Source organism: Procambarus clarkii, chromosome 3 (assembly GCF_040958095.1).
Source record: "Procambarus clarkii isolate CNS0578487 chromosome 3, FALCON_Pclarkii_2.0, whole genome shotgun sequence".
NCBI classification, from domain to species: domain Eukaryota; kingdom Metazoa; phylum Arthropoda; class Malacostraca; order Decapoda; family Cambaridae; genus Procambarus; species Procambarus clarkii.
The window spans coordinates 15,969,171-15,996,178 of NC_091152.1; the positions used below are offsets into that span (position 1 = coordinate 15,969,171).

The window sequence follows — 27,008 nt, forward strand, 5'->3', positions numbered from 1 at the left end:
GTCATTCCTAGTATAGCAACTAAAGCCTTAAGACATGGATCTCAACCCAGAGCTCCTGAGTCCCATCACTCCCTAAGCTACATTAACTTTAGACACATTCTGAGAGAAACGACTCCCATTCATCGACGGCTAAGACGAAGCGCGCGTATCAATGTCTGGTGTGGATGTTAAGTATTCCAGTCATTGTATACATTAATTGAAACTCACATTTTCTTGGTTGTGAAGACAGGCCAGTGAGCCTGGTGGATGTTGTTGACGCTGGTGCAACTATTCAGCACAATAAGATATGCCCAAGATTGCCGTTCTTGACCGCGCACATGTTTGTGTGAAGGTATTTACAACACTTGCCAATTACTTGTCCATTCGATTATTCCCAAACATCATTTTAAGCTCCAAAATCTGGACAATCATATATACCAGTCTCCGTGGTGTAGTGGTAAGCCTGGCGTTCCGCGAGCGCTTTGTCATGGGTTCGTATCCTGGCCGGGGAGGATTTACTGGGCGCAAATCCTTAACTGTAGCCTCTGTTTAACTCAACAGTAAAATGTGTACTTGGTTGTAACAACGATTCTTCGCGGCGGGGATCGTATTCCAGGGACCTGCCCGAAACCCTACGCGTACTAGTGGCTCTACAAGAATGTAACAACTTCTTGAGGTTATCTTGAGATGATTTCGGGGCTTTAGTGTCCCCGCGGCCCGGTCCTCGACCAGGCCTCTACCCCTAGGAAGCAGCCCGTGACAGCTTACTAACACCCAGGTACCTATTTTACTGCTAGGTAACAGGAGCATAGGGTGAAAGAAACTCTGCCCATTGTTTCTCGCCGGCGCCTGGGATCGAACCCAGGATCACAAGTCCAGTGTGCTGTCAGCTCGGCCGATCGGCTCCCTTGTATATATATTGTATATATACTTGTATATATCTAAATAAATATCTCTCTCATTCATATTTTGCCGGTTTGGCTAGGAAGTTGTCTGGTCCGTGTATTTCCTCCTCTTAGAGGCCTTCTGCGTTTCTCCTGCTTCATTAACTTTGTAGTCTTGGTTTTGGCCCTTCTATGTAGTTATCAAGTTGTTGTTAAAGATTCGCTACCTGGAACAAAAAGTCCCAAGTAGCACGGGCTATGGTGAGCCCGTAGATGTTGAGTTATCAAGTAGTTTAGGAGTCTCAGTTATTGATCGTGCTAACTGTTCACATTTGTTCTGTTGTCTGGTCGCACGACTTTTGTGACTCACTACAGACATGTTGCCAGATTCACGAAAGCACTTACGCCAGCACTTACGAACGTGTACATCTTTCCTCAATCTTTGACGGCTTTGGTTACATTTATTAAACAGTTTACAAGCATGAAAACTTCCTATTTAACTGTTGTTATTGTTATAAACAGCCTCCTGGTGCTTCGGAGCTCATTAACTGTTTGATAATTGTAAACAAAACCGCCAAAGATTGAGAAAAGATGTACAGGTTCGTAAGTGCATACGTAAGTGCTTTCTATGGAAGAAATGAAATGTATGCTCGTGATGGGGTGCATCTATCGAGAGCTGGGGTTGTTGCTGTTGCGAACTCGCTAGAAGAAGTGGTTAGAGGTGTTTGTTTGGGTTTAAACTGTTAGTAGATAGAGGTATGGGAATTGATTTGGAGGAAGGAGGTAATAAAAGTATGTGTTTGTGGGAGAAAGGAATTGGCAAAACGATCAGGGAAAGAGAAGGTCCGCAAAATAACAATTCACTTAGGGTATATTACACTAACAGTAGAAGTCTAAGAAATAAAATTAACGAATTAAATGCTCTTGTCTGCACAGAAAAAATAGATATTATTGCACTTACCGAAACGTGGATGAATGTAGAAAATAGAGAACTATTAGCTGAATATCAAATATATGGATTTAAACTATTTCACACAGATAGATATATTAGACGAGGAGGTGGAGTAGCCATATATGTTAGGGATAATTTGAAATGTAGTCTCAAAGAGGGAATCAAAACAGAGCCACACACAGAAACTATTTGGATTGAATTAAACGAAAAAGCTAATAATATTATAATAGGAGTAATATATAGGCCACCAAATTTAGACAGAATGGAAGCAAAGCATCTATGGGATGAAATATCTAGAGCATCTAGATCTAACAGTATTTATGTCATGGGTGACTTTAATTTTAGTGGAATAAACTGGTTGAACAAAACAGGGAATAGTGAAGCAGAAGATTTTCTAGAATTAATTGACGATTGCTTTCTTACGCAACACATTAAGGAACCAACACGGGAAAATAATATTTTAGATTTAGTGTTAACTAACAGGGAAACGCAAATTAATGACATCGAAATAGGGAGTGAGCTAGGGAGCAGTGATCACAAAGAAATCAGATTTAGCATAGAATGGAATAGACCAGTAGGAGAAAATTCTGTTAAAGTGCCAGATTTTCGAAAAGCTGATTTTAATAGCCTAAGAAATTTTTTGGGTCAAATTGATTGGAAAGGCTTGGGTATGGGGTGTGGGCCGGTCTTGGAGCGAGACATGAACCCAGCGATAGGTGACTTAAATGGGGATTTCGATGTGGATTCAATATATAACTTATTTAAGAATATTCTAAACAAAGCACAGGAACGTAGTATACCATACAAATTGAATAGATCGTATACTAATGACCCAAAGTGGATAACAAAGAATTTGAAGAACCTTATAGGTAAAAAGAGAGCTTGGTACAAAAGGATTAAAAATGGGGAGGTCACTTTAGAACAGGAATTCGTACAACTGGTTAGAAATGTTAAAAAAGAGATAAGGAAAGCAAAAAGAAACTATGAAGTTCGCATAGCAGGGCAAGCAAAGACAAATCCTAAAGGGTTTTTTCAATTATATCGTACTAAGACTAGGGAAAGGATAGGTCCATTAAAAACTGAGACAGGTCAAATAACAGATAGTGATGAAGAGATGACCAATTAGCCTAACGTCTATTGTGGGAAAGTTACTCGAATCTATAATAGCAAATAAAATTCGTCTTCATCTTGAAAAACATAAATTAATAATTGAGTCGCAACATGGTTTTATAAATGGCCGTTCATGTTTAACAAATTTGTTATCTTTTTATTCTAGCATTGTTGAGGCAGTTGATAGTGGTAAGGATTGCGATGTTGTATACCTTGACTTTAGCAAAGCTTTTGATACAGTGCCACATGAAAGACTGATTAAAAAAATAGAGTCTCATGGTATTGGGGGTGCTATATTAAGCTGGATTAGGGCATGGCTATACCAAAGGAAACAGAGAGTTAGTATAAATGGAATCAAGTCAGAGTGGGAAAATGTTGTAAGTGGAGTGCCTCAAGGCTCTGTCCTGGGACCTCTGTTGTTTATAATATATATAAATGATTTAGATTCAGGTTTGAGTAGCAACATTTGCAAATTTGCCGATGATACGAAAATCGGTAGGGAAATTAATTCGGAGGAGGACTCACTATCACTTCAAGTTGATCTAGATAGGGTTTTGAAATGGTCAAAGGATTGGCAGATGCAGTTTAATGCTGATAAATGTAAAGTTCTGAGGTTAGGTAATGATGATAGTTACAAGATACGAGCTAGATGGTGTTGTGATTGCGAAGTCGGATTGCGAAAGGGATCTGGGAGTTATGATTAGTAAGAATTTAAAACAAAAGGATCAATGCATAAATGTTCGTAATAAGGCAAATCGGACACTTGGATTTATTAATCGCAGCGTTAGTAACAAGACACCTGGTGTGGTTCTCAAGCTATATCTTGCTCTAGTTAGGCCCCATTTAGATTATGCAGTTCAGTTTTGGTCGCCATATTATAGAATGGATATAAATTCACTTGAACGTGTCCAGCGTAGGATGACTAAGTTAATTCCCCAAATTAGAAATCTTTCATATGAAGAAAGATTAACAAAGCTTAAGTTGCATTCACTGGAAAGGCGAAGAGTTAGGGGTGACATGATAGAGGTTTACAAGTGGATGAATGGACATAACCGGGGGGATATTAATAGGGTATTAAAAGTATCAACACAGGACAGAACACGAAACAATGGATATAAATTGGATAAGTTTAGATTTAGGAAAGACTTGGGTAAATACTGGTTCAGTAACAGGGTTGTTGATTTGTGGAACCAATTGCCGCGTAACATTGTGGAGGTGGGGTCCCTCGATTGTTTCAAGCACGGGTTGGACAAGTATATGAGTGGGATTGGGTGGTTATAGAATAGGAGCTGCCTCGTGTGGGCCAATAGGCCTTCTGCAGTTACCTTTGTTCTTATGTTCTTATGTTCTTATGTGAATCTGGCCCCTGTAGTACGATAACCTGTCCTCTTACAAAGAGCGTCGCATTTCCATCGTATGCATTACATAAGGTCAAAAATTATCGTACTAAAAAATGAAAGCGGCTCGCGAAAGTGACGTACTGTCCCGTTTTCTGTTTTGGGTCCTCTGGTAGGTTAGGACAGGACATATTAAAATGACCATTTTCTTGACGTTCAGAAACCTTAGGAGGACGGGCTGAGTACAATATACTTGGTGCAGACATTTTGTCTGTCGTACTAAGGTCAACTGTTTTTCAAGGTGTTTAATTATGTGTGTGTTTTATTTTGAGTGATAATCAGTTACTGGTGGTGGATCATGTCTAGCTTCCTCTTCTTAATCGTCTTCAGTAGGAACAGCAGCACCCTTTATTTATATATATACAAGAAGGTACATTGGGATTGTGAGGATACATAGCATAGTAATTACATTCTTGTAAAGCCACTAGTACGCGCAGCGTTTCGGGCAGGTTTCAGCGTTTATCACTCAAAGTGTAACATATGTGTATAAATAATAGTAATATAAAGTTGAATTTAATATATTCAGTTAATATACTAGAAATGTTCAACTGTAAATGTGTTCATATAGGAGTCCCGCCCTTTACGGGTCTGCTCAAATGTTATAAATGGATGGCTAGGTTGTAGAAGCCTAAGTCAGTCGTATATAATCTCATCCTTATGGGTTGACACTAACTACTATTTTGATAAATGATAATTTGTGCAGACTTGGCAGATAATTTGTGCAGTACAATTATTTTTGTTTAATTTTATAATTGAACAGTTAAACACTTCCCTAAATTGGGAATATAAACAAATCAATTTAAATTTAGTAGCCTCTCATTATTCTCTGGTAATACTTAAAATGTGTTGATTAGTTTGACAGCAACATGGCCCTATAATCTCGTGGAAGGTGAACACCATCAACTCACGAAAAAGGTCAAGCTGTAATTATAAATTATAGTAAGACCATTAGGACCATAAGGTTAAAGGGCTAATGAGCTCAACAGCAAGACAATTGTCAACAAGAACAACGCGACCAGCAACATCACAGACGACACGACAGCAACGCCATTTAGAGGGGTTGGGCGGGAAGGTCGGCCATCTTGGCGCGCGGATTGAACGCTCCTGGCTGGACTTTCTTTCCACACCTTACCTGGAACTCATCTTTAATTCAGCTGGCTTCTTTGGGCCAGTGTGTGCTCACTGCAGCTACCCAGGGGCTCACAGGACCGGGGGAGGCCGGAGCCTCCCAAATGGACGCCTCCCCGAGCGGGGGCGCCATGGATGTTGACAGCAAGTCCCAGAGAGGAAAACGTCTGCTAGAAGATGAGTCGGCTGATGCTGCCCCAGAGCGAGATGCTAAGAGGATATCCTCCCCTTCAGAAGACCTTAGTCTTGTGGTACCCCGTTCCTCGTTTGTGGTAGTCCTAATCCAGTCAGAATCAGGTCAGTGCGTCTTTGCAAATCCTCGTACCTTAGGTGCAGCAATCGAGGCTTCCGTATTGTGGCCACATTGCCTGCCTGAGACCATACGTACCCTGGGTAGGGGTGCAGCACTCAAGCTACATATCAGAAAGGAGGCTCTATCACACATCTGTGTATCCGACATTAATAAGTTGGGGGACTGGCCTGTCAGGTGCCGACAGGTATTGTCGCAGGAGGAGGAGTCTCGGGCCCGGTATGGGAAGATTGGCCCAATTGACCAGAGTGTAGATGTGGATGACATCCAGGCCGCTCTGCAGGTATTAGGGGGTGCATCAGTGAGATTATTGGAAGTTACCAGGATTCGCGGAGCAGCAGGGCCGACATCCATGGTCCGTGTAAAGTTCGATGGGCACCTCCCTGACCGAGTGGCACTACACAGGACCTCGTATCAGGTTCAGCCCTACAATTTCCCTGTTTTACGATGTTACGCTTGTCATCTATTGGGCCACAGTCGCCTGACCTGCCGTAATACAGCACGGTGTGCAAACTGCGGCAAAACTGGCCATTCAGACAGAGATGACGGTGGGTGCTCTGCTGCACCCCGCTGCTTTTTATGCCATGGCCATCATAAGGTTACGTCTAAGAGTTGCCCTGTATATCTTGAGGCCCTCCAGTTGGACATCGATCACAAAACAGCGGGGACACCTCGACATGAGCTGTTCCAGAAGTTGCGTACCCTCAATCAGCCTATCGCTTCTTCTCGCCTCCAGGTTCCCCCTGGTCGGGCCTCTTCACAAGTAGGAACTAGCAGACGCTCTTGCCTGTCCCAGTCACATGCCACATACGCCCAGGTTGCTAATCGATTTTCCCTCCTGGGTAGCCTTGACACTGACGGAAACTCATCCACGGATACAGACATGGACGCTCAGTCTCGGCCGGAGCCTAGCACTCGTCACCCTCCTGCCTTTCCTCAAAGAAGCCAACACCGGCGTCGTCGACACACCCATCGATCAGGAGGTACTGCTCCAACAGACAGCCCTGATGATCCTCTGGTCCCCCAGGCACTTTCCGAAGGGATTGTGACACCGGGGGAACATGAGGCCCAGAGTGAGGCTCCCACCAGTCGCAGACGCCGTCAAGAGAGTTCGCGAGCCGACCACCGCTTCCGTCAGGCAGAGAGAAACATAGATCAACATCCTCTTGACTGGAAGTCATTGATACCACATATTTTACTTACTTTGTATGAAGGTTTTATGGCTTTTTCTAGTGGTTCCCCCTTTGGAGACGTCTGTGCACTGGTGGTCAAAAAGTTAGCTGTTGTATTTCAGGGATAATGGCGCCCCATCCTGAGAATACTGTGGTGTTTTGGAATGCCCGCTCCCTTTTTAAGAAGACGCAATTTTTACGCAATTTTATCGCCAGCGCACCACCGTTGATCGTGGGACTCTGTGAGACTTGGCTTACAGACGATCTTTCCTTCACAGTGCCGGGGTATTCTGTCTATAGACAAGATCGGCCAGTACGGGGTGGAGGGGGACTTGCCCTCTTGGTCAGGGACTCAGTTCCCAGCTCCTTGCTCCGGATTCACTCCTTCCCGGGTGGACATTTAGAATTCTTGGCAGTGAAGGTCGCCCTCTCCCATGGGTGGGGCACCTTTGGAGTTCTGTATAACCCCTGTCTACCGGTAACGAAGAAGGAACTAGAACACTATTTTGGTCAGATCACAGACACCTGCCTCGTCATGGGTGACTTTAACGCTCGGCACTCATCATGGCAACCCATGCTATCGGGTCGCCACCACAACATGGCTGGCCGAGCCCTATTTCAGTTTCTCCTTGACTCCCCAGACCTCTCCTTACTGACGCCGCCAGGTTTGGGAACTCGGATAGACCCGCTAAATGGCCATACTTCAACACTCGATCTTTGCATTGGAAGAGGCCCCTTCACGATGGCGCAGATATGGACCGGGCCGTACCTGAGTAGTGATCACCTGCCCATCGTCATCTCCTTCGGGGGCACTGTTCGTCCTGCTCTGACCTCCCGTAGATCCAAATGGATCTTCTCGGAAGAGGGGTGGCATGGCTATGAGGCGGATGACTGGTTGACCCTTCCCCCAGTTACTGCAGATCTCCATGGGTCAGCAGATGCTCTCTCCGAGTCCCTCTTCAGTGTAGGCTCTCGGCATTTCAGGAGGACTAGTGGCCAGACAACCAATCCTTCCCGCCGTGGGGCACCGTGGTGGACTCCTGAATGTCGGCAGGCAGTACTGGACCGGCGACGTGCGTGGAATTCGTGGCGGCGCCACCCTACTCCACTGCAGCGGCAGACCTTCCGCAGGGCGGACGCCAGGTGTAGACAAACAGTCCTCCTTGCCAAACGCAAGGCCTGGGCTAATTACTGTGCCTCTCTCCGATTCGACTCCTCCTCTGCGGGAGCCTGGGCCTTTGTTCGTAAGATGACAGGTAGGTACTCCCGGCCTACCATCCCACTCAGAGACCCCAGTGGTAATGGGGGCCTAGGGGAAGTACAAATAGCCGAACTCTTGGCTGACCACTTTGAAGATGTTTACCGTTCCCCGCTCCTCTCTGTGAGTTCCATAGGTTGGGGCTCCCGACAGGGTATAGGACTAGCTCAGGACCTGGATCGCCCATTTACATCTGTTGAGCTGAAGGACGCTCTGTCACTCTCTAAGTCGGGCACTATGCCAGGGATAGACAACGTCCCATATGAATTTGTTCGGAGGGCACCCAAGAGCTTTCAGTCCCACCTCCTTTACTTCTACAACGCCTGCTGGTCCTCTGGTGTCTTCCCTGCCCCTTGGAAACACGCCATTCTTCTACCATTGGCCAAGTCAGGGAAGGATCCGTCTGTCCCGACTTCATATCGGCCCATAAGTTTGCTTCCATGTCTCGGGAAACTGATGGAACGTCTTGTTCACACCCGGCTACAATGGGTGGTGGAAACCTCAGGTCTCCTACCTGAGGGTATCAGTGGATTTCGGCCGGGAAGAAGCACGATGGACTGCCTCCTCTCCTTGGAACATCGAATAATGGACACTTATCGACGGAGAAGAGTGCTCCTTGCAGCATTCTTCGATATCAAGAGTGCATTTGACTCTGCTTCTCATTCTGCTGTCCTTCAGAGTCTGGCTCGACTAGGTCTCTCGGGTCCGGCGTTAAGGTGGTTCCAAAACTATCTACAGGGCCGCTCATTCAAAGTGGCGGTTGGTGGAGTCGTCTCTACGTCCCGCCCTGTCTCGCGTGGTGTCCCTCAGGGAGCGATTCTGAGCCCACTACTATTCTCTATTCTTCTGTCTGATCTCCCTGTATTCCGGGGGGTCCAGGTTTTAGCCTATGCCGATGACGTAACCCTCGTAGCGGATGGTGACACTCTCCTAGAGGCACAAGGCTCCCTGCAAAATGCCGTGACTGTGTTCTCAGCAATTGTGCTGGGGAAGGGGCTCTCCATTAACCCTGTGAAAAGTTGCGTCATGAGCTTCACCTGGACCCGCCTACCAGACCAGCCAGTGGTGACCCTCGGGGGCTGTCGTCTCCCGATCGCTACCGAACACAGGTGGCTGGGGGTCGTTCTAGATGGCCCTCGGCTGACGTGGAGGCACCATGTCGACTACCTTCGGGCCTCATGCCTTCGTCGCGTGAACATCATGAAACGGGTCTCTGGTGCGGCTTGGGGGGCTTCACGGGAGTCGCTCCTAGCTCTCTACAAGGCCTTCATTCGTAGCAAGATCATGTATGCGAGTGAAGTCTATGGCTCAGCAGCAGCATCTGTCTTGGCAAGGCTGGATCCCATTCAAAATGGTGCCCTTCGCTCAGCGTTAGGAGCTATGCCCTCCTCGCCAGTTCTTTCTCTTCATGCTGAGTCGGGGCTATGGCCCCTGAGCTTTCAACGTCTTCTCGCCCACTGCCGCCAACTTCAACGGATAGTGCGTCTCCCTGCTACCCATCCACTTACTCGCCTCCAGCTCGAGGCTAACTGGTGGAATGTGCCGGCTGGACACTCCAGACGCCGTCAATTGCCTTTCGTCGTCCGGGCCTTGGATGCATATTCACAGTTTTCCCTTCCCGTCCCTATACTCACCCCCGGCCCGATCATCTCACCGGTGCCTCCGTGGGCAGAAGAGATCATTCGAGTTTCTGTCGACTTTTCCAAGCCTCCTCGTCGGAAGAGAGATTTAGAGGGTTTGGCCCCTTTAATTTTTGCAGACCTACGAGCCTCCTTATACTCTGGATACTTAGAGGTTTACACGGATGGGTCCCGCAAAGATCAGCCACCATCTACATCTGCGGCAGCATACTTTGCTCCTTTTTCTTTCTGTCAGACGTGGAAACTCTCCCCTGCTCATTCGTGCCTGGCCGGGGAATTGTTTGCAATCTTACTAGCCTTACGACTCCTTCGACAAGTTTCAGGGCCCTCTGCAGTGGTTTTCTACGTGGACTCAATCACAGCCCTACATCTGATATCATCTCGGCGTCCACGAGTCCATCGTCATACTGTGTCACAGATCCGTGGAGAACTGCTGTCATACTCTGTTACTCCAGGTTGGTCCATCTATCTCCAATGGGTTCCGTCACATGTCGGTATTAAAGGCAATGAGGTAGCCGACGCAGCAGCAGGGATGGCGCATGCTCTCCATGACTCTACAAATGTGCCTCTAGACCTTTCCGAAATTCTCCCGCAACTCCGGGCGGCTTGCCTCGTGAGTTGGGAGGCAATGATGGAGCCAGCACTCAGGTCCTCCTCTTTGGCGGGTCTACGGGAGGATTCCTCCCCGCGTCCATGGACTCGTCATCATTCTCGACTCCTCGACACTGCCATCACTCGTCTCCGGATTGGGCACACTTGCCTGGCCGCACATCTCCATCGTCTACGGCTGGTAGATTCCCCATATTGCCAGTGGTGTCCGACCCAGGAGGATACAGTGGAGCACCTTCTACTTCACTGCCCTCGATTTCATAGCGCTCGCGTCAGACTACAGAGTTCCGTTCGTAGACTGAATATTCCCCGCCTCACAGTTCCCGTTCTCCTTGACGGGGCAGGTGCGAGAGACGAAGACGTCCGTCATGACATCCTTCGCCATACCTTCCGCTTCATCCGTCATGTCCGCGGCCTGAAGAGACTGTAAAATTTGTCGCCTGAGGAGATTGTAGGGTCTATGGCCTGAAGAGACTATAGGGGCCCCATCCCTTCGCTATTTCCCGGTATCGGGCAGCCGGGGCGCATCCGATCCCACGATCGTCGTCGCCCCTAAATCAACACAACAACAACGCCATTTATAATAATTAGCCTGCAGCGGCAAAATATATTACCACAACTCATTATAGTGAACATGTGTCGTAGGAGCATTTAATAACATGATTGTGAAGAGCAGCAATATAGAGGGGGGGCGGAGGCAGGGTGCTGCGGGCTGGTGGAGGTTTATTGACGGTGGAGAGAGGTGAGAAGACTCAGTAGCGGTGCAGCTGTTATAGGAGGAGGGTGTTAGGCGTCGCCGCTCCCCAGACTCTTGACTTTCTCGCTTTCCCTAGGTGCACGAAGCTCAATGTTGTGTATATCTCTGATTAAGTTTCCCGGCTGTGTTATGTGATGTTATTTAGAGTGAATAAGCAAATGAATAAACGATTAGTCATGTGAAAGGAAATAGCCACGGAGTCCCTAGCTGACCTGAATGAAATCGCCAATTAATTTGTGTGTAATGGGATTGGTGGACAAGGCGAGAACGTGTTAAACTTGCAATGGTGCTCGGTTATCATTCCCCGGATATCAATGGCCATGACCAGTGACACTAGTTGATCCACATTATAACATCTGTTGAGGTTTATGGATTGACTTTGATCAACACACTCCATTCACAGGTTAGTGCCGTCCAAGTGGTTGGGGCACCATTCCTTTCCCCCGTCCCACCCTAAAGCCTTATCCTGACCCCTTTCCCAGTGCTATAAAGTCCTAATGGCTTGGAGCTTTCCCCTGATAATTAAAATTAAATTAGTGCTGTCGCGTAAGTACATACCCACACCCACACAAAACTGCATACATACATACTCACAAAATTCCATATTCTCACAAATTCACACTATATATAGTTTTCAATATATATAATATAATTATTCAATATATAATTATTCAATCTATATAAATAAAAATGGAAATGTTCGTTTGTTCAAAACCGCTAATCTCCGAAAGTTCTTCACCGATTGCTTTGAAATTTTCACACAACGTTCCATTCGCATCCGGCCAGGTTTTTATATACATATTATATAGATGTCACGTCTGTGACTGTAAAAACATGCTTTTTCTGAAAAACTGTGTTTTTCATGTGAGGGAAATCTTCGAAACCTCTTTACCGATTGCTTTGAAATTTTGGCACCACGTAGCATTCTAATAGGCGCGTATTGTTATATATCTACTATATATATATATATATATATATATATATATATATATATATATATATATATATATATATATATATATATATAATATATATAATATATATAATATATATAATATATATAATATATATAATATATATTATATATATATATATATATATATATATATATATATATTATATATATATATATATAATATATATAATATATATAATATATAATATATATAATATAATATATATATATATATATATATATATATATATATATATATATATATATATATTATATTATATATATTATATTATATATATTATATATATTATATATATTATATATATTATATATATTATATATATATATATATAATATATATATATATATATATTATATATATTATATATATTATATATATATATATATATATATTATATATATATATTATATATATATATATATATATATATATATATATATATATATATATATATATATATATATATATATATATATATATATAGTAGATATATAACAATACGCGCCTATTAGAATGCTACGTGGTGCCAAAATTTCAAAGCAATCGGTAAAGAGGTTTCGAAGATTTCCCTCACATGAAAAACACAGTTTTTCAGAAAAAGCATGTTTTTACCGTCACAGACGTGACATCTATATATGTACATAAAAACCTGGCCGGATGCGAATGGAACGTTGTGTGAAAATTTCAACGCAATCGGTGAAGAACTTTCGGAGATTAGCGGTTTTGAACAAACGAACATTTCCATTTTTATTTATATAGATTAAAAAAAAATTAACTATACACACGAAATGAACGGTATGGTAAACAACACAGCTCAATTCCAACACAATGTCACAAAATATTTCAATAATAAAATAAAATAAATCGAAATCTATGAAAATAAAATTTATCAAGGCAATCGGAAACATTGAAATGGAATTCATGACATATTTAGTATAGCGAGCATGTTGCCATTATGTGCAACAGATGGCGCTGTTTTTCAAAACCGCATGTTTTTACCTGTCACAGGTGAGGCATATATATATATATATATATGCCTCACCTGTGACAGGTAAAAACATGCGGTTTTGAAAAACAGCGCCATCTGTTGCACATAATGGCAACATGCTCGCTATACTAAATATGTCATGAATTCCATTTCAATGTTTCCGATTGCCTTGATAAATTTTATTTTCATAGATTTCGATTTATTTTATTTTATTATTGAAATATTTTGTGACATTGTGTTGGAATTGAGCTGTGTTGTTTACCATACCGTTCATTTCGTGTGTATAGTTAATTTTTTTTTAATCTATATAAATAAAAATGGAAATGTTCGTTTGTTCAAAACCGCTAATCTCCGAAAGTTCTTCACCGATTGCGTTGAAATTTTCACACAACGTTCCATTCGCATCCGGCCAGGTTTTTATGTACATATATAGATGTCACGTCTGTGACGGTAAAAACATGCTTTTTCTGAAAAACTGTGTTTTTCATGTGAGGGAAATCTTCGAAACCTCTTTACCGATTACTTTGAAATTTTGACACAGCGTTGCATTCGAATAGGCGCTTCTTTTAATATACCCACTATATAGATGTCACCCCCTGTGACAGGTAAAAACATGTGTTTTTGAAAAACACCGCCATCTGTTGCACATCTTGAGGTTATCTTGAGATGATTTCCGGGCTTTAGTGTCCCCGCGGCCCGGTCCTCGACCAGGCCTCCACCCCCAGGAAGCAGCCCGTGACAGCTGACTAACTCCCAGGTACCTATTTACTGCTAGGTAACAGGGGCATTCAGGGTGAAAGAAACTCTGCCCATTTGTTTCTGCCTCATGCGGGAATCGAACCCGCGCCACACAATTACGAGTCCTGCGCGCTATCCACCAGGCTACGAGGCCCCTATAATAGCAATATTCACGCTATACTAAATGTCACGAATTTCATTTCAATGTTTCTATTGCATTGATAAATTTTATTTTCATAGATTTTGATTTATTTTATTTTTTATTGAATTATTTTGTGTGACATTGTTATAACTGAGCTGTGTTGTTTCCCATACCGTTCATTTCGTAAATATAAGTATAGAGGCCACACCTGTGACAGATAAAACTATGCTTTTCTTGACAAACAGCGCCATCTGTTGCATGTAAGAGCAACACACATGCTATACTAAATACATTACAATTCCATTTCAGAGTTTGATTGCATTGATAAATTGAATTTTCATTGATTTTTATTTATGTTCATTTTGATTTAATTATTTTGTGTGAATTGTTGGAATTGAGCTGTGTTGTTTAACATACCGTTCATTTCGTGAGTATATTTTTTTTATTTTTTTTCATATTTCTTGTAATTTTTTAACTTTTTCTTATATATCATTAATGGGGAACATCAGATCACTTGATGTTCCCAATTTTCTGATGGGAACATCAGACCATTTGGGATGGCATCGGACGAGGGAGTGGGGAATGGTAGTGATGACGAGGGGACAAGGGAAGAGTAATGGTAGGGAAGGACGAGGGGACGGAGGAGTTTGGGATGGTGGGGACGAGGGGATGGCGGAATGGAGAATGGTGGGGAGGACAAAGGGAAAGGGGAGTGGGGCATAGTGGGAAGAAAAAGGGGATGGTGGATCTGATCACAAATGTCATATCATTAATGCAAACACTCAAACGACAAGACCGATGCGTACCTATCAACTGGGTGCCAAGTCATGTGGGAATAATAGGAAATGACGTTGCAAACGAAGCTGCAAAACTTGCAACTAAGAGAAGAAATGTAGACATTTACATACCACAGAGTCAATCACAGATTAAGAAAGTAATTAGAAACAGAGCAATGTAAAAGATGAACAGTGACCACAACGCAGCAGTTGCAACATCAGAATCTGCGGGTTGGTACAAGAATTCAACCAACTACGAACCACCTAGTTTGATGAAAGGGAGCAGTAGAGAAACAGACGTACACTTACATCGCATCAGGCTTGGATACCCATGTGCATGGGAAATAGGCTTACAGGTTCCGGAAGATGAGAGGAAATATCAGCACTCTGGAGAAATGCCTGACAGACCACTGGAACATTATCTAACACAGTGCACAGTTACAACACCATTAAGATTTCAACTTAGATTCAACAGAGTAGAAGAAGTTGTTAAACACATGGCAAAATCTTACTAAAGCGACCATCCGAATCATAAATACTCGTACTCCGGCCAAGTAAAACAGAAACAAGTATCACGATGATTGATTGATGACTAGCCTACCCAAGCGGTGGCACGGGCAAGAATAGCCCTTACGAAACGGTTAAAAGATTTTGTGCTGCAGGATAGACAGCCGAAGATGAGGTGAAGGTGCCATCAATACTCGGCCCATCCTCCTGTTTCGGTAATACTAGTAACGATGACGACCATCGCACATAATGATGTAAAAGGCAATTGGAAAGTAAAAATCGACACTTGAATTTGGGCAAACCGGAATAATTTTGGTATTGGTGTTGCAAAGAAAACTTAACCTAACCGTAATCTAACCTTCTTAGGCCTAATATACGCTATAACTAACATAATACATATATGTGCTATACTAAGCCTAGAATATTTAAGTTTGGTTTTCAGCTTTATTTTTTATCGGACTATAAAGTGTCTAAAAATTCTAGTAGTACAAAATTCTACTATCTAATTGTCCATTACGTCTATGTATGATGATGCCAGCTCCATAGGATCTTGACCCCTTTTAACAATGGATCAAGACTATAGGAAACAGAATTGTACTAAAAACAGCACCTTGTTTGACCTAGTTGTGATTTAGATTGAAAAGTTAGTTGGATATATGTTTCAGAATAGGGATGGCCCTCAGCAATGTCCTTTGTTTTTTACTTCCTATTTTATCTTTCTTATTACATAGCATCTATAGGCAACCCTGGTCACGGAGCTGAAATAGATAACATAAACACTGTTAGATAAAAGCCCACAGTTTCATACACTCGAACATTTCTAAAGACACACCACCTCAACACACACTATTGTGCTAGTATACTTAATTGGGCACACATAAAGTCACTAGGCTACAGTCCAGTCTGCTGCTTACGTAGGCTACAAGACCTGTAGAACATAATAGTTCTACGTATTATGTATAACGGAGAGAGGAGTATAAACTATCTCTAGGATGGGATCAGGGATGTCAATTCTTGCTCTGCAAACCCCACTAAACTTTTTGACATGACCACAAATATAAGACAAAACGGAGAAGGCTGTGCAAGTTCTATATTCCTTGACACTATCTGTTTTATCCTGACATCATCTATGAACAGTTCAGTGTTGTCCCTCTGATCCAAGCTTGCTTCTCTATCTTGTACACCAGTCTTAATGAACAACAATATCAAATGCATTCTGATAATTTAGGAAGACAATTTCCAGCCAATTTTTTTCATTCGTATTTTGACAACTCATTAAGTGAAGTTGGTCTAGCATAACTTTTTCACCTTCAAGGAAATTGCTTGAAATTCATGTTATATATTGTTTATTGGGGTTATATTTGAAATTATATGTAGATTGTTTTTCTTTGTCAATATACTTCTCTAATCTCAGTAACCTCCCTAACTGTTCCAATATGATTTAATTTATGTCCTAAGCAAAACTCCAGAATTAACTGTATATTCTCCAGAGTAAGAGATGAGTTTATATTAAGCTGTCAGCTATGTATCCTGACTCTTTTAATGAATTCATGAATGTTGACAAAATTGTATTAGTTAATCTGGTTTATATTCAGCTTTAAATGAACCCGTTTTAAATTCACCTCTTACCATTATCAATCATATGTTATTAATTTGATTTTTGTTTCTTTTAAATGACCATACTTATTATTATAATAGTCTATTGTAACCGAACCATATATATATATATATATATATATATATATATATATATATATATATATATATATATATATATATATATATATATATATATATATATATATATATACCCTTCGGGAATCTTAGTTTCATAATACATAGGAGAATCATTGACATAACAAACATCTTATTAAAATTCTTTAACAAGGGTGGATAGGGAAGGAGAGGGTTGAGAGACGAGACTAACGAGAAAGGGAGAGAAGAGGGGGAGAGAGAGAGAGAGACGCGGAAGATGGGTAGTGAGGTAAAGAGATAAGGAGACTGGGAGAGAGAGGAAGGGAGAAGAGAGGCCCGGGCGTCGGCAGGTTCTTCTCCTCCCTCGTAATTAATAAAGTTTAGAAATCGAATTTGATATTAAAAGATTATGATCTTCAGCTGTGTCCTTATTCTGAATCTGATCACTTTCCAAGCCTTTACAGACAATCCATCCTTGTGTTCAGATAGTACATTTTGTAACTATGTACATATAGTACATATGTAGACATAATGGATAGATAGAAGAATTTGATACTATTCATGTTAGAGTGTCCGACAAAAAACTAAAAAAAGTTATTCCTAGGCCGGGTATAGCACATATATGTACTATATTAGGCCTCAGATAGCATGTATTAGGCCTAGGAAGGTTAGGTTAGTTTAGGTTGTTTTTGCAACATAAGTACGAAACCTTTTCCATTTTGTCCAAATTCAATAGTAACTATTTCTACTTTCTAATTGTCGATTACGTCATATGTGTACGAAGGTCCTGATCGTTACTATAAGTATTAACTAAACAGGAGGATGGGCTGTACAAAGAATACTTGTCACACACTTGGCGAATATTTTGTGCCGTCTGTCTGTCTCTTGATTTAGAATGTTGGAACTACATTGGCCGTTTTCCAGAGTATTGTGAAATTAGGGATCTCTTGTCTCTAAAGACGCCGCCCTGCTCCTTATTGTCCTAGTTGCATTGTCCCTCTTACGGTCCTGCATGTCCTTCTTGAATGTCCAGGGGCCAGATTCACGAAGCAGTTACGCCAGCACTTACGAACCTTTACATCTTTTCTCAATCTTTGGCGGCTTTGTTTACAACTTTTAAACAGTTAATGAGCTCCGTAGCACCAGGAGGCTGTTTATTACAATAACAACAATTGATTGGGAAGTTTTCATGCTTGTAAACTGTGTACTTAATGTAACCAAAGCCGGCAAAGATTGAGGAAAGATGTACACGTTCGTAAGTGCTTGTGTAAGTGCTTTCGTGAATCTGGCCCCTGACTTCCAGGACGAGCGTACGTCTTCCTTTCCGACTGCCCCTCGCGGTCACCTGTCCCTCAATGGAATTCTTGGTGGCTCGGATACTTTTGATATCGTTCCCCTTATGCGTTTTTGTTCTCGTATTGGCATCCTTGGTGATATTTAGCGCCCTCTGATTATTCCGCACTTTGATGGTGCTACATAGCCTTCCCGGTTTGGTGCCTTCTTTTGATAATTACTTACTTGTCTCTAAAGAAACCCTTATTAGTTAACAAAATACAAAGTAGATGTATTAGTTAAATACAAAGTACCTTTGAAGTATTCTGTGCGCCACATTTGTATGAAATCTAATATCCTATTGACAGTTTGGCGAATAGTTCTGCTAGGCTATATAGTCGCCGCGTTTACTGCGACTCGTCCAGTATTATTTTTGACAACGTTTTTTTCCCGCAACACTTGCATCATTTCTTTGTGATGAACTCATGAAATGTCTCGCTGGGTTTCACAAAAACCGTCTTGCTGTTTTCTAAGTAAATAACCCGTATCCTAAGGTTGACAAAGCGGTATTTTACTGCCGTTCTCCTAATACAGCTTCGTAACATTGTTTTATAACTGTATATAGCTGTCTTTAGCTTCTGCCACACAATGAAATGACCTCTTGGCTTCTTTCCCGGACTTGTGTTTACTACTACTGACTATTTGTAGAACCTCTCTCTAGTCCTCGTTATGTGATGAGGCTGTAGGATAAAAATGAGACTTGCGACAGCCCGAGAGAGCAAGCTAGAGACTGTATAACTGGTTCAAAGCATAGAAACATTCAATAGTAATTGTACTGTATTTAATAATGGATACTCTGGATGAGGTACCCGGAATTCCTCCAGTGACAGAAACTGCTCCTGTTCGGCCTGTGGCCCATGTCGGCTCGGTGTCCTTGTCGACCAAATGCCCATGTCACCCTAGTACTCAAGAGCCGTACACGGAGGACAACACCAACTAACTGATCACTATTTAAGAAATTCTAATACTCAGCTAGCCACCTTCCTCTGATTTAGAAGGGGGTATGGCAGTGGAACTCGATCTCCTGCTTTATGGATCAATGAGGCTGACACAAATCCCGAATCCTCGTCGAGTTCGAATCCTCGTCACGGCCCTTGTGGATTTGTTCATTTAAATCCCGCCCATGTTAAGCACTTACACCTCAACAATCACAGTGAAAAGTTGGCTCATTGAAGCCTGAAGTGGTTAACCATCAAACCTCAACAAGCAGAATAACAGGCAGATAGGCATTCTGATGACCAGACCACACACTAGAAGGTGAAGGGACGACGACGTTTCGGTCCGTCTTGGACCATTCTCAAGTCGATTCTCACAATCGACTTGAGAATGGTCCTGGACGGATCGAAACGTCGTCGTCCCTCCACATTCTAGTGTGTGGTCTGGTCATCATACTTTAGCCACGTTATTGTGACTCATCGCCTGCATAGGCATTCTGTTTTATTGGTATTGACTGGTGAGACGACTTACCCAAACTTCGTACTAGTAACAATAGTGGTTGTCATGAGATAAGACATTATAAGTAATAGCAAAACAATAATGACAAAAGTAGTAAGATTGACAACAAAAGCTGGCAAAAGCATAGTAGCACTACAACAAGAAAAGTATCAACAGGTGCAGGTCAGTCTACAATAGGTGCTACAACGTCACGAATGAAACAAAAGCTACAAATGAACCTGCAGCAGCAAAATTTATATCACCAAAAAGCATCAAAATGAACAACTGCCGGAAGACCATTTAAAAACATTAATTCTGACGAGCATTTAAAAACATTAATTCTGACGAGCATTTAAAAAATATTATTCTGAAGTGCAGCAGCATTACATGCAAGCAGCGGAGGGACTAGAGCAATGGAGTACGCTAGACCGTGTTTTTTTTTTCTACCACAAACGTGGCCACACATTTACAGTGCTAACCGGCATAGCATTTACAGTGCTGACCGTTTTCTTCTGTCCCTCCATGGACAGGGTTAGAGATCTGTTAAACATATAGTTCAGTGATTTATTGAACAATCGATCACAGATGGTGATTGTATGCTTTTAAAATGCTAATCTAACCTCCAAACATAAATGCACCGATTTACGTCTGTCCTACATAAACAATGTTTGAGGTCTTTTTTTTTACATAGCGTCATTAATGTGTGTTTACAGCTTCCACATACCCTGTATACAAATACACATATATCTACACACTTCCACATGTATACAAATACACATATATCTACACACTTCCACATGTATATAAATACACATATATCTACACACTTCCACATATATACAAATACACATATATCTACACACTTCCACATATATACACATACACCTATGTGTCTCCTACTTTGACAGGATAAGATAGTTTCTATAAAAACTAGTGTGATATCAAACACTTAAACACTGAAGGCAATTAAGATGCTTTTACAAGCTCAGGATATAGTTAGACATTGTATAACAGATGTATTACATACTGTATAGATGTAATACATTGTATGACATGCATTACATAGTCAATCTGGGTACAAATTCAATATATCAAGTGTTACAGTATTCATATAGTATGTACAGAGTTCAGCATACCTCAGCCCAGGAGGGCGTAAGTCAGTTAATATGGGACATTCTACTATATAATGTTCAAGGGAGTGCATGATTTCTCTTTCACAAAGTTGACACAAGGAGTATTCGACATTTGGGTTTTGAGAACGCTGCCAGATACGTCTATATCCCAGGCGTATTCTGGCCACTATAACATCACATTGCCGAGTTCTTGCTATATTAGTTCCATATATAAATATCTCCATGATATTTATAATGTTTAATGCTACAAATTTTAGGCCTTTGTGAATTTGTTAGGTCGGTAAGATTTTTATTAGATATTTAAGTATTCTCTTTGTCACTGCTAATGAAACACCCACATCAATTTCTACTACTGGTTTTCTACAGGCTGTCTTTGCAAGCATATCTAGAGAGTCATGCCTTGAGATACCAACATGTGATGGTATCCAAAGGAATTTATTTTCAAATATGTTTTCTTTAGCAGCTAAAACATTCATTCGTTTATCAATGACTATTTTCTGGGTGTTACTATTATGTGCGTTCAATGCCAGGAGTGCACTCTGCGAGTCTGCTTTTATCTTTTAAAAATTCAGTGGCAACATCGTTACCCATATCTTGAGGTTATCTTGAGATGATTTCAGTGCTTTTTAGTGTCCCCGCGGCCCGGTCCTCGACCAGGCCTCCACCCCCAGGAAGCAGCCCGTGACAGCTGACTAACACCCAGGTACCTATTTTACTGCTAGGTAACAGGGGCATAGGGTGAAAGAAACTCTGCCCATTGTTTCTCGCCGGCGCCCGGGATCGAACCCGGGACCACAGGATCACAAGTCCTGGGTGCTGTCCGCTCGGCCGACCGGCTCCCTAATACCCTGGATACTTTCAGTGATGCTTTTCAGTGTTAATTGTTTTAATATTGGTGGTGGTGTTGTTTAAGATTCGCTACTCGGACCAAAAAGTTCCAAGCAGCACGGGCTATGGTGAGCCCGTAGTGGACTTAATGTAGCGTGTACACTACCTTTCTTGGGTGCAATTATAAAATCAACTGATAGATTCCAGTTATCCCATGGATTAATTGATTAATCAGCAGTTGAGTTGGGTACATACTTAATATTTTGATGGAGTAGGCTACCTCGTAAAACCAAAATGCATAATCAGATTTTGCTCTTTGAATCAGATTTACAGACATCAGGTGAGTGTAGCATATTAGAAAGTTCAGCTTGACATTTCATGTATTGCCGAGATCTATTCAATGCCTTCACGTCGAAAACTGTGCCAATAGACAAAATTCACTCGCTTATAATAGGTAATTTTAACTCTGCTCTCATATTAACTATTCTCGTGGACTTTGGAGCCCCAAGGATGAGACACACAGCTTAATTTTGCAAGGTTTCAAGAAATTTTAGCTTTTTGTATACAGTGTGAGACGTAGAGCATTGTAGTCAATCACAGAGCGTATAAATGATACATAAAACATTCTAGCAAGTCTCACGTTAATTCCATGATTGACACCAACAAGGACCCACAAGGATTTAATCTCTCCCACAGTCTCCTCTTGAGAGATGAAAGGTACCCAGGGTCGTTAATGGGAACACCAAGGTATCTGTAAGACTCGCAATTTTCAAGTGTTCGCCCATCTATATGATAATTGGGTGGTGGAATACCGCACGGAATGAGGGCTCGAGTTTTCTGTACAGAGATAAGGAGGCCACATTCCTCAGTTATAGTAGCAAAAGCATCGAACAGAACTTGCATTCGGGGTGGGGGGGGGGGGGGTAGAAATAGCCTAAGCTACTCTATCCCTTTGAGATGTATTTCTTTCTTGTCTCAATAAACATACTTGAACTTGAACTTGCATTCTAGGCTCTGAAACAACCTGTAAACATATATCAGCATAACAAATAAGTGTTTTTATTATTTGTTTGAAGATCTTTTATAAGTTTATGCATCAGAACGTTGAACAACAAGGGGCTGAGGACCCCTCCTTGTGGAGCTCCCAGTTCAAAGTGTTTGCTCTCTGTGCTTTTAACACCATTAAACAAAACATATGCTGTTCGATTAGACAAATAACCCTTTATCCATTTTTTTTTATACAAGAGTTGTTACATTCTTGTACAGCCACTAGTACGCGTAGCGTTTCGGGCAGGTCCCTGGAATACGATCCCCTGCCGCGAAGAATCGTTTTTTCATCCAAGTACACATTTTACTGTTGCGTTAAACAGAGGCTACAGTTAAGGAATTGCGCCCAGTAAATCCTCCCCGGCCAGGATACGAACCCATGACATAGTGCTCGCGGAACGCCAGGCGAGTGTCTTACCACTACACCACGGAGACTGTAAATTTCAGTAATTTTCATTGTATTCCCAGCTCAGCAAGTTGCTGTAGTATGATTTCCCTGTTTGTTGTATAAAAAGCTGATGCTAGGTCGATGAAGACTGTTTGAGGGGATAGCTTTAATATGATCGAAGTATCCAGCAAAACAGTGTTGTGTACTGTACCCGGGCATAGAACCAAACAGATGAGTAACAGCCCGCCAAACACACACCGAAACTACGACGTTGGTACAACATTCGAACAAGTTTTAACACCACCTAACCAGTTATAACAACCAATATAGCAAGTTGTAACAACGTTCTAATACGTCATAAACACGTTAAGCCAAGATGTAACAACTTTATTATAAGTTGTAATAAGCGGAAAATAGAGACAGTTTCGGTTTGTGTTTCCAGAGAGGTGCCCTTGTATACGATACATGAGTCGGTTAATATAGGACAATGCGTTCAAGCACTTTACAAACACACGATGATAGAGATATGGGCCTATAATTATCCAAGTGTAGTTTTGGGGATAGGAACAGTGACACCCTTTGTCCAAGCAGCAGGTGGAGGGTGGTGGTAGGCGAGAACGTTCAGTAGCGCTTCAGCTGTTGTGGGAGGAGGACGCCAAGCATCGCGGCTTCCCTACCCTGGCCATGCCCGCCTTCATAAAGTGCCTGAAGCCCCCCTTAAACCCCCCTGCGTTGTCTATATGGAACACTCTTATCACGTTACCCGGCGCTGTTGACTTATCTATATGCTAGAAAACACTTGAACAAAAGAGAAATAGCAAAGTCCTTAGCTGGCCTAAATTTAATTGAGGATTTGTTTTTGCCTGTGATTAGTGGAGGAAGCGAGACTGATGTGTCCAGCCAGCTGCCAGCCACGATGACCGGTGACACTTGTTGAACCTCACCGTTATTGTCACAGTTATTGATGTTTATGGATTGTCCATCACACCATACACAGGTGAGTGCTGTCATGCAGGTGCGTACACACACACACAGACAGGAAGATTTCCTGAGACCTGGAACTTTAAGAACAAGAGGTCATAGATTTAAACTAGCTAAACACAGATGCCGAAGAAATGTAAGAAAATTTGCTTTCGCAAACAGAGTGGTAGACGGTTGGAACAAGTTAGGTGAGAAGGTGGTGGAGGCCAAGACCGTCAGTAGTTTCAAAGCGTTATATGACAGTGCTGGGAAGACGGGACACCACGAGCGTAGCTCTCATCCTGTAACTACACTTAGGTAATTACACACACACACACACACACTGGAGAATCTTTCAGAACATTATATACCACATATGTCAGACCAATCCTGGAGTATGCGGCTCCAGCATGGAGTCCATATCTAGTCAAGCATAAGACTAAACTGGAAAAGGTTCAAAGGTTTGCCACCAGACTAGTACCCGAGCTGAGAGGTATGAGCTACGAGGAGAGACTACGGGAATTAAACCTCACTTCGTTGGAAGACAGAAGAGTTAGGGGGGACATGATCACCACATTCAAGATTCTGAAGGGAATTGATAGGGTAGATAAAGACAGGCTAAAAATTTAACACAAGGGGCACACGCACAGGGGACACAGGTGGAAACTGAGTGCCCAAATGAGCCACAGAGATATTAGAAACAACTTCTTTAGCGTCAGAGTAGTTGACAAATGGAATGCATTAGGAAGTGAGGTGGTGGAGGCTGACTCCATACACAGTTTCAAGTGTAGATATGATAGAGCCCAATAGGCTCAGGAACCTGTACATCAGTTGATTGACAGTTGAGAGGCGGGACCAAAGAGCCAGAGCTCTACCCCCGCACTCTGTACCACAGCACCATCACAATCGTCAAGACATTGAACCACGACTAACAGACGTTGTCACAGCTCGAATAAGACTTGGGTACAGGTATCTGAATGGCAGTTCGGCTTGTATAGGGATCTAGACGAAGCTATCCATAATTTGTACGCGTAGCGTTTCGGGCAGGTCCCTGGAATACGATCCCCGCCGCGAAGAATCGTTGTTACAACCAAGTACACATTTTACTGTTGAGTTAAACAGAGGCTACAGTTAAGGATTTGCGCCCAGTAAATCCTCCCCGGCCTGGATACGAACCCATGACAAAGCGCTCGCGGAACGCCAGGCGAGTGTCTTACCACTGCACCACGGGGATTAAATGATTAATGTTCATCAACAATAAACTAAGACACCATGTGTTCGAGGGGTGCAACTCCAGTTATTTTTTGTTAGGATTTGTGCAATATTGAGGACGAAAAATGAATCAAGTTTATATAGGCCAGGGCTAACGTTAATGGTATTGAGACAGTGATTAATTACGGCCGATTCAATCACATTTCGTTCAACCACGACCCTCGAACTAGCAACACATTTTGAGTCCCAGTTAATGGTATGGTCACAAAGCCTGACATGTAAATATAATGCAGTGGACTGTTGTGTAGTTCGAACTGAGAAACGGTGTTTGGATAAACGCGATTCCAATAATTTACCATTCTGGCCGATGTGTTTGAACTGTCTTTTCATGGGATCGAGTACACACATTTATTTATTTATTTATTTATATACAAGAAGGTACATTGGGTTTGTGAGAATACATAGCATGGTACAGTAATTGCACTCTTGTAAAGCCACTAGTACGCGCAGCGTTTCGGGCAGGTCCTTAATCTAACAGATAATTTTAAGTAGGTAAATTCTATCAAAAGTAGTCCTACCAAAGTATTCTATCAAAACTATTTAAAGCACACAACCTGTAGCAGACTCAAGCGAGTTCTTGAAAATAATGGACTTAATCCCATTGTTGTTTTTGAACGCCAAATTAATAGTAAGTCTTCTAAAGCGGTGAAAGTTTGGCAAGTCCTTCAGAGTACGGAAGGGAAAGGAATTATGAGGAGAAATCGCCAAGCCATAACGACTATAAATAGTACTTGGGAGAGGCTAGGATACGGATTTTTGGATAGGGCGTTGGGAGGGAGTGGTGCCAGATCACTTCATGCAGGTCGGCGTTCAGTCCCTGACCGTCCAAGTGGTTGGGTACCATTCCTTCCGCCCGTCCCATCCCATATCCTTATCCCCTTCCAAGGGCTATATAGTCGTAACGGCTTGGCACTTTACCCATGATAATATCCCTACATATGTGGATCGGGTTGAGCCAAAAATATGTGATTGATTGATGAAGATTAAGCCACCCAAAAGGTGGCACGGGCATGAATAGCCCGTAAGTGGTGGCCCATTTGAGCCATTACCAGTATCAAGAGCTGATACTGGAGATCTGTGGAGGTGTGACTGCCCCCTGCGTGACGGGAGATGTCTCCCCGTGTAAGATGTGACGCCGGCGGTCTCTTTTTGAAGGCCGGGTACCTCGCAGCTTCCACCTGATTGGTGGCTGATGAAGATTAAGCCACCCAAGATGTGGCACGGGCATGAATAGCCCGTAATTTTAATTGTCAGCGGGAAAGCGCCAAGCCATTACGACTTGTAGCACTTGGAAGGGGTCAGGATAAGGATTTGGGATGGAACCGGGGGGGGGAAGGGATGAATGGTGCCCAACCACTTGGACAGTCGGGAATATGTACCGTAATGAATCGTAAATGCTAGATGTTTGGAGTGATTGTGATGTTTGGTGGTGGAAGGTTCCAATCCTACACTGCCAAGCTTACAGTGCTCTGCTACAGTGCTCTGCTACAGTGCTCTGCTACAGTGCTCTGCTACAGTGCTCTGCTACAGTGCTCTGCTTACTATCCCCTGCAGGCCAGCAAGGCTCGAATGAGTTGAAAGCGCTAAGTTTTTTT

At 42.4% G+C, this 27,008-nt stretch overlaps 1 protein-coding gene across 6 annotated transcripts in view; it reads left to right on the forward strand.

Moving 5' to 3' along the window:
- The window catches only part of LOC123760898 (dipeptidase 1), a 181,091-nt gene that overhangs the window by 16,574 nt on the left and 137,509 nt on the right, over positions 1-27,008 (forward strand). For 4 of the 6 annotated variants that reach the window (XR_011229383.1, XM_045746714.2, XM_069329387.1 and 1 more), the window contains exon 1: positions 23,799-24,178. The exons of 1 other annotated variant lie outside the window; for it this stretch is intronic. The gene's annotated coding sequence lies outside the window, so the exon portion shown is untranslated. Of the gene's footprint in view, positions 1-11,183; positions 11,600-23,798; positions 24,179-27,008 lie in introns of those variants that run through there. One more of the 6 variants, XM_045746716.2, reaches the window with a different exon arrangement.